This window comes from Meles meles, chromosome 21 (assembly GCF_922984935.1).
Source record: "Meles meles chromosome 21, mMelMel3.1 paternal haplotype, whole genome shotgun sequence".
NCBI classification, from domain to species: Eukaryota; Metazoa; Chordata; class Mammalia; order Carnivora; family Mustelidae; genus Meles; species Meles meles.
In genome coordinates, this window is record NC_060086.1 from 37,316,618 (window position 1) to 37,328,610 (window position 11,993).

At 49.5% G+C, this 11,993-nt stretch overlaps 1 long non-coding RNA gene across 1 annotated transcript; it reads left to right on the forward strand.

Moving 5' to 3' along the window:
• The first annotated feature begins 757 nt into the window (after positions 1–757).
• Positions 758–4,063, forward strand: LOC123933996. The gene is made up of 3 exons (XR_006816719.1): positions 758–820; positions 2,494–2,815; positions 3,684–4,063. It is a non-coding gene; the product is annotated as an uncharacterized LOC123933996 (long non-coding RNA).
• The last annotated feature ends 7,930 nt before the right edge of the window (positions 4,064–11,993 follow it).

Genomic DNA, 11,993 nt, shown 5'->3' on the forward strand with positions numbered 1-11,993 from the left:
CATCCATGTCATTGCAAATGGCAAGACTTCATTCTTTTTGATGGGTGAATAATACTCCGTTTTCTATCATCCATCCGTCAGTCGACGGACACTTGGGCTGCTTCAGTATCTTGGCAATTGCAAATAATGCTGCTGTAACAAAGGGTGCATGTATCCCTTTGAAAGAATGTTCTTGTATTCTGTGGGTAAATACCAGGAATGGCAGTGCTGGTTCATAGGGTAGTTCTATTTAATTCTTTGAGGAATCTCCGTACCGTTGTCCAGAGTGGCTGTACCAGTTTGCATTCCCACCGACAGTGCACGAGGGTTCCCCTTTCTCAGCATCCTCTCCAACACCTGTTGCTTCTTGTGTTGTTGATTGTAGTCGTTCTGACAGGTGTGAGGTGGTATCTCATTATGGTTTTGATTTGTATTTCCCTGATTGCTGGGTGACGTCGAGCATCTTTTCATGTGTCTGTCGGCCATCTGTGTGTCTTCTTTGGAAAAATGTTCACGTCTTCTTCCCATTTTTTACTCCCATTTATTATTTTTGGGGGGGGTGTTGAATTGTATAAGTTCTTTAGATATTTTGGATGCTAACCCCTTATCAGATAATCATTTGCAGACATGTTCTCCCATTCCATAGATTGCCTTTTAGTTTTGTTGATTGCCTCCTTTGCTGTGCAGAAACTGTTTATTTTGATGTAGTTCCAATGATTTATTTTTGCTTTTGTTTCCTTTTCCTCAGGAGACCTATCTAGAAAGAAGTGGCTATGGCTGATGTCAAAGAAGCTACTGCCTGTGTTTTCCTCTAGGATTTTTGTGATTGCGGATCTCACATGTAGGTCTTTCATCCATTTTGAATTTATCTCTGTGCATGGTGTAAGAAAGTGGTCCAGTTTCACTCTTTTGCATGTGGCTGACCAGTTTTCCCAACACTATTTGTGAAAGAGATTGCCTTTTTCCCATTGGATAGTTCCTGCTTTGTCAAAGGTTAATGGACCATGTAAGCTATTACTGTTGCTTGCAGTAGTTCATTCACATAGTGAATACCCCCAGTGTGCTGGGGGGGGAACCCCCACGTGCAGACTGTCTGGTCAGCAGCCCTGGCAAATCTGTTCTTCATCCTTCTAGCCCTGCAAATGTGAGCCATGAAACTCTTACTAATGTCCTAGAGCGGCTATAATAAGTCACCCACAACCGGCTGGCTTAAATCAACAAGAATTTATTCCCCCATAGTCCCGGAGGCCAGAACTGCGAGGAACCAAGTGTCACTGGCGGTTACTCTCCAACGGCTTCAGAGAAGGATCCTCTGTATCAGTCAGTTCAGGCTGCTGTAACACAATGCCATAGACTTTGTAGCTTAAACAACAAACATTGATCTCAGTCTCCTCATGGTTTAAGGGGCTGGGAAGTCCAAGACCGAGGTGCCAGCAAGGCCAGGGTCTGGTGAAGTCTTTCTCCTGGGGCGCAGACACCACCTTCTCTCTGTCATCAGCTGGCTGCTGCTTCATGTGCATCAGGGGAGAGAGGGAGCAAGCTCTCCGGTGCCCCTTCTTAGAAGGACACGAATCTTCTTCCGTGGTCAGCTTCCACCCTTATGACCCCACTGAACTTTACTCACTTCCCTAGAGGCTCTATTTTTCAAGTGCAGCCTCGCTGGGTACTTCAATATGTGAATTTTGGGGGGACACAAACATTCAGTCCACACCACTTTGTTGCCTCTCCCCTAGCTTCTGGTGGCTCTCGGCCGTCATTGCCTTATACATGCATCACTCCAGTTTTTCTGCCACTGTGTATGTATGTGTCTACATGGCCTTTTTTTAAAACAGAGATTTTATTTATTTGTTTGACAGGCAGAGATCACAAGTAGGCAGAGAAGCAGGCAGAGAGCGAGGAGGAAGCAGGCTCCCCACTGAGCGGAGAGCCCGATGTGGGGCTCGGTCCCAGGACCCTGGGATCATGACCTGAGCTGAAGGCAGAGGCTTTAACCCACTGATCCACCCAGGCGCCCCTCTAAATGGCCTTTTGATAAGAGTACCAGTTATTGGATTAGGGTTCACCTAATCCAGCATGACCTCATCTTCACCTTATTACGTATGCAAAGACCCTATATCCAAATAAGGTTATGTTCAGGTACAGGGTTAGGACTCGAATGTGTCTTTTGGGAAGACAGTTCAACCCACAATAGAAACTATCTTGGAAGGGATGCCCCCTCACCCCAGTCCTCCGGGCTAAGGCTTCCAGAATAGAAACAAGCTAGCCCCCCCTGTGCCCTACCTGAATTTCTGACCCACAGAATCCGTGAACATAAGAAAAGTGTTATTGTTTATGTCACTAAATTTTGGGGTAGTTTGCAACACACCAGGAGCTTAACAGAAGAAGGGTGTGGAGCCAGCCTGTCTTTGCCGGGCTCTGCAGGTGTCAGGGAGAGGTCCCTCCCCATTCCATGGCTCAGTTATTTACAGGTCACTTTGCTGGCCTCTTCTTATTCAGGTCTTCCTTCACCCACAGGACCACCCCTGATGCTCAGAGAGGTGAAGTGCCTTACCGGGAGTCACCCAGCAGAGCTGGCATGCAGACTCGCCTCCCAGATGTCCGAGCGAGTATGCTGGATGAACCCTCTGCAAAAGGCCCTTTCCTGTATGCATGCCTCTTGCCATGAGCAGCTCTCCCTGGGCTTGGCGACTCAAGGGTTTCGGAGCTAGCTCACACATGCCGGCGTGTACATTACCCCCGCCGTCTGGGCTAATGACAAATCATGTATGCAGCAAAGGAAGGCGGACACACTGCCAGAGGTGTGATAAGAAAGCAGCTTGCAGGATATGGCTGTCAGGTGATTATTACTGGCTCGGGTGTTCAGAGCAGCCCCCTTTCCAAAGGTCGTGTGTTTACCAAATGTTTGATATGTTTTCCCAATCAGCTCTAAGGGATTTTTGTCCTCCCGAGGGAGAGCTCTTCCCCTCGGATTGCTGGCAGAGGGTGATTATCATTCTGCCCCCTGCCTCCTGCTAGCTTCTAACAGCACCTGCTACAATGCACAGCAGTCACCTGCCTCTTTGGTTCCTGGTTCCCGGTGGAGAGGCACGAAGCTGTCCTTCCGGTTTGCCAGCTCTGGGTTCAAATCCACAGCGGGGCCACCGACTAGTCCTTTCCACTCAGTCATCAAATTGTGGGGAATGTTCTACGTGCTAGGTGGTCAGGCGAGTTACTTCCCTGGAACTTAACATTCTAATTCCTTGAGTATTGATGATCATACCTATCTTGAAGCGTCGTTTTGAGAATGAGGAAAAGAGAACACAAGGAAGATTCCAGGTTCAACTCTGTCCCCTCCTGGGGGGTGATCTGACAGCCTCTGTTGCATTCTTTTTTAAAGATTTTATTTATTTATTTGACAGAGAAAGAGAGAGATCACAAGTAGGCAGAGAGGCAGGCAGAGAGAGAGGAGGAAGCAGGCTCCTTGCTGAGCAGAGAGCCGGTGATCCCAGGACCTTGGGATCCTGACCTGAGCCGAAAGCATAGGCTTTAACCCACTGAGCCACCCAGGCGCCCCCCTCTGTTGCATTTTAAAGATCCTACTAATTTCACCAAGCCACCTTGTTAGATTAAAAAAAAAATAAACAAGTCACAGGGCCATACAAACCGTATAAATCTTATGTATGTAAGAGAAAATGCTCACAGAATATTTACATTTCCCCCCCCAGGATGTACACAGCTTATGTAAATGCACAGAGGGAAGTCTGCAAAGACGTCTTCAAACTGAAGTCGCATATTCTTCTTGGGGGAAGGTAGGATGGGGACAGACGTGGGTTTCTGGCCTCCAGAATTCTGTGAAGGAAATCTCCGTGCTTTATGAGCCACTCTGCCTTTGGTGTGGTGGCATCGCAGCCCGAACGAGTGAGGCTTTATAAGCGGTGCCACCATTTTCTTCCAGAACACGTTCGTCACTCCGTGACTTCAAACCCACAAGCATTCGCTCCCAATTGCCCTCTCCCCTGGCAACGCCTTTTCTGCTTTCTGACTACGGATTTCGCATAAATAGAATCCTACAATTTGCACTCTTTTGTGTCTGGCTTCTTTAACTGAGCATTTATTTTCAAAGCTAATCCTTGTTGTAGCAGGTTTCATTACTTCATTCCTCTTTAACGGCAAAATGATATTTCATCGTGTGGATAGACCCCATTTTATTCGTGCATTTGTTGGTGGATCGGCACTTGTTTTTTCCTACTTTTTTTTTTTTTTGACTATTATGAATAAGGGTACTATGAATACACATGGGAGGTTTTTATAAGGATATAAGTTTTCCTTTCTCTTGGCTGCATACCGTGGAGTGGAGTTGCTGGGTCCTAGGGTAATGCTGTATTTCACCAGCCTGTTTTCCAAAGTAGCTGCACCATTTTACATCCCCACCAGCTGAGTGTGAAGGCTTTAGCTCCCTGTTTTTTCATCTTGTTGGGGAATTCTTGGAACCAATGTAAAATGTGTGCTTCTGCCCCTTGGGTGGCGAGGGCACTGGGGTATTTGTACACCAAATCCTACAGTCATTGGTTAGGGCTGCTAATTTCTTGGCTTTTCTGGTCAGCTGCATGTGGGCAGAGTGACTGCAGTGAAAAGGTCCTGGGGCCACCAGTCAGAAGTCAGGCCCACAGGCACAAAAATGGTCCAGAGGAGGGGCTATGGGGCTGTATCTATAGTCTATAGCACCTGCTACCATCGTTTTTGAGAATTGTTTTAAGATTGCACACCGCACCCCCCCAGGGTGCCTGGTGGCTCAGTGGGTTAAAGCCTCTGCCTTCGGCTCTGGTCATATCCTGGAGTCCTGGGATCAAGCCCCACATCAGGCTCCCTGCTCAGTGGGAAGTCGGCTTCTCACTCTCCCACTCCCCCTGCTTGTCTTGCCTCTCTTGCTGTATCTCTCTGTCAAATAAATAAATAGATAATCTTTAAAAAATTGGCACAATTTGGGGTCTGTTGTGGGCTGAATAGTATCCTCCAAAAATCCGTGCCCGCCCGGAACCTTATGTGACCTTAATGGGAAACAGAGTCTTCATAGATGTCATTAGTTCAGGATTCTGCGATGAAATCACCCACCATCCTAGAAATGTCCTTACAGAAAGAGGAAGGCATGTAGAGAGAAGAATTCCGCGCGAAGACAGAGGCAGAGATTGGAGTGATGTGTCTACAAGCCGGGGAGTGACCAAGACTGCTGGACCCCAGAAGCCAGGAGAGAGGCAGGGAGCGTTCTCTCCCCCAGAACCTCCTGCAGGACCCAGCCCCGTGGATATAAGTGGCACGAGAGCAGGACCTTACCTTTCCCGGTCGTCCTTACGGTGCTGTGCACCTGTGTGTGCAGAGTGAACGAGAGACTGGAGACCCGGGAGCATGGCAGGAGGTGCTGTTGCCCAGGATGTCACTGGGAACGCCCCATTTCAGAGAGGCTGGCCACTGACACCCCACCTGCTCCCTGTGTGTGGTCAACAGAAGTGTTAGCAATCCGCTTAGACCTGGAGCAAAATGTTCTCTTTTGAGATGAGCTTATTGCCCTGTTCTTTCCTGCTCTGGAGAGTAATGAGTATTTCCAATTGTCATGAGCCTGCTCTGTTTTTCTTCTTCCCGCCAGGTTATCCAGGCCCCAGGATACTGGTGGAGGGCATGAGGCAGCAGCATGTCATCCCAGCCGTGCTTCCTGCCTCCTCCAGTTATGGCCCTGTCCAACCAAGACATCCCAGCCCCACTAATTTGTGGGGTCCTGGGGCAATCACTTGGGGTCCCGGTAGTGGGATCCATCGCCTGTGAGTTCTGAGAGCAGCAGGAGCATGCTGGGGGCAAGGAGGGGGGCTAACACACCATCTCCCCGGGGAAGGGCCACCCGTTTCTCAATAGCCTTGGTCTCTCATCTGATTTCTATTTCATTTTATTTAAAATACACCTGTTTCCTTCAAGCGGGGCATGGGTTGATCTTCTCGAGCTGAGTAAGGGATAGAGACTGTAATACAAAGCCACATCCCGGTCATTCATCCCAGAGGAATGGCAGGCTGCCAGGCATCCTGCATAGTGTGTCCCTGTTGGGGACAGGATCGTGATCCTGTGACAGAAGTCTCGCCTTTCCCATTTTGTAGATGAGGTCAGAGAGTAAGTCAGGTCCCAGGCCCAACACCCTTCCCTCTTCTCCTTCGTTTCTTAAAACATTTTTAAAAAATTAATAAAATTTGTTTTTAGAGCAGTTTTAGGTTCATAGCAAAACTGAGGGGGAATTGCAGAATTTCTCAGACACCCTTCTGCCCCCACATACATGCACGGCCTCCCCCCCCCAGTAATACCCCCTGAAGAGTGGCTCGTTTGTGACAGCTGAGGACCGCACGTTGACATGTCCTCATCACCCTGAGTCCATACTTCACCTTGCTGTTCACTCTGGGTGGTGGTGATATGTGTCCTTTATTGTAGAGCCGCACACAGTGTGTTCACGACCCTGATATCCCCAGTGCTCTGCCCATCCATCCCTTTCTCCCCTTTAACTCCCGATGACCCCTGATTTCTTGACCATCTCCATGGCTTCGCCTTTTCTAGAATGTCCTATGGTTGGTTACTTTCAGATTGACTTCTTTCATTTAGTGATGTGCATTTAAGTTTCCTCCGTGTCTTGTCCTGGTTTGATAGCTCATCTCTGTTTAGCGATGACTCATATCCCACTGTGTTGGATGTACCAGAGCCTGGCTATCCATTTGTCTACCGAGGAACGTTGTAGTTGCTTCCATGTGGGGGTGATTATGAGCAAAGCTGCTTTGAACAGGTTTTTGTGTGACTAGTAAGTTTTCAGTTCGTTTAGCAGAACACCAAAGAGCGCAACTGTTGGATTGCCTGGTGAGAGTCTTTTTAGTTTTATGAGAAACTGCCAAACTGTCTTTGAAGGTGGCCGTGCCATTTTGCATGTCCGCCAGCAAAGAACAAGGGTTCCTCTTTGCTCCACATCCTCGCCAGCATTTGATGGTGTCAGTGTTTTGGGCTTTGGCCGTTCTAACAGGTGCCTCTAAAGGTACCTCATTGCTGTTTTCACCTTCATGCAACTCCCTAACGACTGTCTTTTTTAAAAAAGATTTTATTTATTTATTTGCTGGAGAACACAAGTACGTAGAGAGGCAGGCAGGGGTGAGGGGGAAGCAGGATCCCCGCTGAGCAGAGAGCCCGATGTAGGGCTCCATCCCAGGACCCTGAGATCGTGACCTGAGCTGAAGGCAGAGGCTTTAATCCACTGAGCCACCCAGGCACCCTCCCTAATGACTGTCTTAAACCATTATGAAATATAACATTGATATAACATACCCACACAACAGACATGTAAAGTAGAATAGTTATAAAGCCAACACCCATGTAATTTCCAGGTCAAGATCTATACATTGCCAGAACCCTTGGAAGGCTATTTATTCTCATCCTCTTCTGTTAGAAATGATCACGGTACTTAGGTACTCATTTATTAGTTTGTCCTTATAGTTTTGTAGTAGTTTTGCCTTCTTGAACTTCAAGTACACTTGGGTCTATTCTTCAGTGTTTGGATGGTGTTGCCTAACGTTCCAAGGCTAGTCTGTGTCGTGTGTGGGGCATGGCCCTCATTTTCACTGCAGTACGATATTTCATGGAACGGACATACCGCTCTTTATTTATTCACATTGCGGTGATGGACATCAGGGTGATTCCATCTCAGCAACCTGACGTCCACTCCGGCAGCTGGATTCAACTTCATTGACCCCACATGGAGCAAAAAAATGCTGTGAATTTGTTCCAACAACCTTAACTTCACTCTGAGAAGTAGACTGATGTGCGGAGCAGGTGAAATGCTAAACTCTGTCCAGCCGCATCTAGGAGGAGGAAGTGCTCGACTTAAATTTCTCCCTGTGCCAGCGGAGTGTCTTTTCATCACGACACCCATATGCCCAAACTAACTGCAGCGATGCTCTCAGCCTGGGCCGTAATGACCCGTTTCTTAGTGACGCTTTGAAATCTCCAGCATGGTGTGCAGTCATGGTCTTAACATTCAGGAAAATGTTGGCCTGATGGATGACCGTTGCTCTTCTCACCAGGCTTTTTTGTTTGTTTCTGAGATGACCATTGTTCCTCTGGGTGTCATGGCTCCGTTGAGTAAGAACTTCTAAGAGTGCGCTGTGATTTGAAATGCTGAACTTAGGTGGAGTGGGAAGAAGCTGGAAGGTGGAGAGAAGCACAGTCAGGAGGGGAGGGTCCTTGGGAAGCATCATGAAGGCAGTGGCTAGAAGTCCAAGCTCTGGACTTGAGCGGACTTGGGATTGAGCCCCCCCGCCCCAACCCAGGAGGCTGTGGGCAACCTCTCTAGCTCCGGCTGCTTTCACCCAGGTGACTGAGGGCAGGATATTCAATACTTTCTCCTCTGCAATGCTGCCACAATGGGTCAGTACTACCCCCGAGAACAGAAACGGGGACTGTTATTTGAAGGTCAGAATGCGGCGGCTCCTTTCATTCTGTCCCAGCCTTTGTGGTCTATCTTCTTTCCCTCTCCCCAATTTGCATTTTTCTCTATTGTAGCCGGAGATAATTTTGTGAGCCTTCAGATCTCACAAATACACTTTGATTATATGGCTCGCCGTCAGCTCCTTTTATCTTGGGAACACTTCATACACCAAATCTGGTCAACACGGAGCAGCCAGGGGCTCGTGAAATGTCTACATCTTCCAGAGTGTGCTTCAAGAGCCCTGCCTGGGGGTGCGGTGCCTTGCCTGGGAGCCGCCCACCCTGCTCCCACCCCACAGTGCAGAACACAGCACCCAAGCCCAGGCACCTGCCATGTGCTTACATACACCACCTCTAGCTCTCTAGGCCACCTGAGGGGGGAAGACTGGCCCCATGTTGCAGGTCAGAGATGTAAAGTCACTCGCCTGCAGTCACTCAGCTCCCAGCGGACCGACCCAGGCGAGTCTGACTCTGCACGTTGGTGCAGAAAAGCAAGCAGGTCTTCTCACATGTGCTTCCAGCTCCCTGGAGTTGGGCCACTGTGGGGCTGTCCTTGGTCCTGCCCCTTATTCCTTGGGTTCGGTCAGGCTCTGTCGGAAGCAGACCCAGAGATGAGAATTCACGTGCATGTGATTCAACCTGGGGAGGAGGTGGGCTCAGGCAGAATCCAGCCTCTGCAGGCCAGTGGAGGAGTTTCCTGGGGGCAGTTGCAAGAAAGGACCACAGACAGGGTGGCTTATGAAAGCAGAAATTCACTCTCTCTGTCCTGGGTGCCTCTGAACTCTGTTGGGAAGGCTCTGCTCCTGGCCTCTCTCGCAGCTTCGGATGGGCTGGCCACCCTGGGGGCTGCCTGTCAGGTTCACATTCTCTCCAGTCTCAGCTCTTGTCTCCATGTGGCCTTTTCCTCCGTGTCTGTGTCCCCTCTTATAAGGACACTTTCTACTGGGTTTAGGGCCCATATGGACAATCCAGGATGATCTCTTCTTGAGAGCCTTAATTACACCTGCAAAGACCTTTTTCCAAATCGGGTCACAGTCACAGTTTCTGGGTAGAAATATTTTTTGCTGGGGAGGGGGTCACCGTTCAACCAGCATAGCAAGGAAACAGGGCTTGCACACTCCCACTCTAGTCAGCGATTGGTTAAGGTCATCATGGGAAACGTAACTCCCCGGCACTACCAGCTTTGTGCTGGTGTAGACAGGGACGTGGTGCTTTCAGTCCCCCGAAGAAAGTCTCAGTTGCAGCCATTAGAAGTCAGCTTGTGGAGACCAGAGTCGATGCACAGAGATGGGACTAGGGATAGGCAAGACTGTTCCGGCTTTCTACTGCCCAGGAAAACACAGTCGTAAAACCTAGTATTTTGTGTAGCCATTTTGTTCACCTCATTAATGTGTGGGGCAGCAATTTAGAAAGGATTCCTCTGGACTGTTCGTCTCTAACCCATGTGGTGGTAGTTGGAGGAAGTGGGGGGTGGACCCCACTTCTGGGCGGGTTCTTCACTCTTGCTTCCCGGACACCTGTGCCCCTGGTCTTTGTCTCTCTCTCCATGTAGTGGGACATCCTCCACGGCCTCCCCATGTGCCACAGGCTTCTCACAGCATGAGCGTGGGGGTGGGGGCGTCCTCTGGGCAGCCCAGTGACTTGCAGATGTTTTGCTTCTCCCAGAGTGGGTGTTCCTGGTGACCCAGGTGGCGGTTGCAAGGCCCCTTCCGTCCTGTTCTAGGAGGTGTCAGAGCAGCATTTCTGCGGCATTCTGTCCGTCTACAAGTCCTGAGGCCAGTGTAGGCTCAAAGAGAATTAGATCCCACCTCCTGCCGGTGGGTGGAGTTCTTGCTGTAGGATCCAGCTGGAGAACTGACCTGCAGACCATCTGTCTGTGGTGCTGGGAAATCTCTCTGAACCTCACCTGGAAAATAAGGAGAATTACATGTTCCCCCACAGGGACTGCTGTAAAGGCAACAAGCAGGCCAGAGCTCAAGCCAGTGCAGCCATTAACTACCATCATTGTTTCTGGATGCTTCTGCCCAAATGGCACTTGGGGTCCCTTATGACTTGCCATAGACCCAGAATGTAACTGTCGTGTGGGTTGTGACCTCATGGAGCTCTCACCACCAGTAATCCTCCATGCAAGACTGTAGACTCTGGAGGAAGGAGGACAGGGCAGTCTTTGGAGACCAGCCCCTAGGACCTGGCAGAGCCACGGGGCAGAGGGAGCTGTCTGTGCATTTCCTGGTGGGAACAGAGCTGAGTGTTTGGAGACATTTGTCAGGAGACACTCCTGCTGCTTTGTTGTACTAAGGAACGGAGGCCAATAGGACTTGTGTCCTTAGAAAAAGGGGAAATTTGGACGACGGGATAGGCATGCATTCAGAGAGGACACCAAATGAAGGATGGCAGAGATCAGGATGATGCAGTAGAAACCAAGGAATGCCAAAGGTTGCCAGCAAACCCCCAGAAGCTGGGAGAGAGGCATGAACAGGTCCCTCACAGCCTGTGAAGGAACCAACCCTGTTGACAGCTTGATTTCAGACTCCCAGCCTCCAGGACCATGGGAGAATAAATATCTGTTGCTTAAGCCACTCAGTTTGTGGTGTGTTGTGACAGCAGCCTCAGTAAACTAACCCAGTGCCTCACGTATAGTAGGTACCCAATAGACGGGGCTTTTGTATTATTTGCTTGAGTATATAGAGATGGTAGGTAGGAGAAGATCAGTGTTGTGACTTTGTGGTGGCTTTAAACTATGTTCCTAAATTCTTCAATGTTCCTCCCTTCAAGAGGTGGCCCTTAGTTTCCCCCTGTCCACCTTGCGTGTAGATTAGTGACTTGCTTCTGATAGAAAGCGGCAGATGTGTGACTTCCAAGACCGGGGCATGAAGGCGTTGCAGGCTCCCCCTTGCCCTGCCTGGGGTCACTTGCTCCAGGGAAGCTGGCTCCCAAGTTGTTCAGATGCTCAACCACGGAGGGATCATTGCGGCAGGAACTGAGCCCTCGCGGCAGCAATCAGAAACTTGCCAGCCACGTGACTGACCTACCTCAGAAGCAGATTGTTCCGCCAGCCCCGGTCCAGCCGTCGGATGACTGCGACCCCAGCCTCCATCCTGACTGCAGAGCCACAACCACCCGAGCCTCCTTCACATTCCCAACTCCCGGGACATAACAAGTGTTTATTGTATTAATGACCTCGTGCCATTAACTTTTGGGGTAGTTTGTGATATAGCAATAGCTCATGTAAGAGACAAGTGGCAGATGACAAAGAAGGAGGCAGGGGGCCAAAGGCCGGGCACATAGTAGGTGCTGAAGAAATGTTTGGGATCGAATGAATGATGCATGCCTCTTGTCGTTGGGCTGGGCCATGACCCCTCCTCTTGATTCCAAACGTCATTGTAACAGTTTGGGCCACCTTGTTGCTCACCTGTATTTCTGACATAACTGCCAGCCTGACATCTGGTCCCAGATTCAGTCACTCCACAGTCTAATCCCTTTTCCGCTCTTTCCCGTGACTGCTCGACCTTACACAGCTCTACATCTGTTTGGAT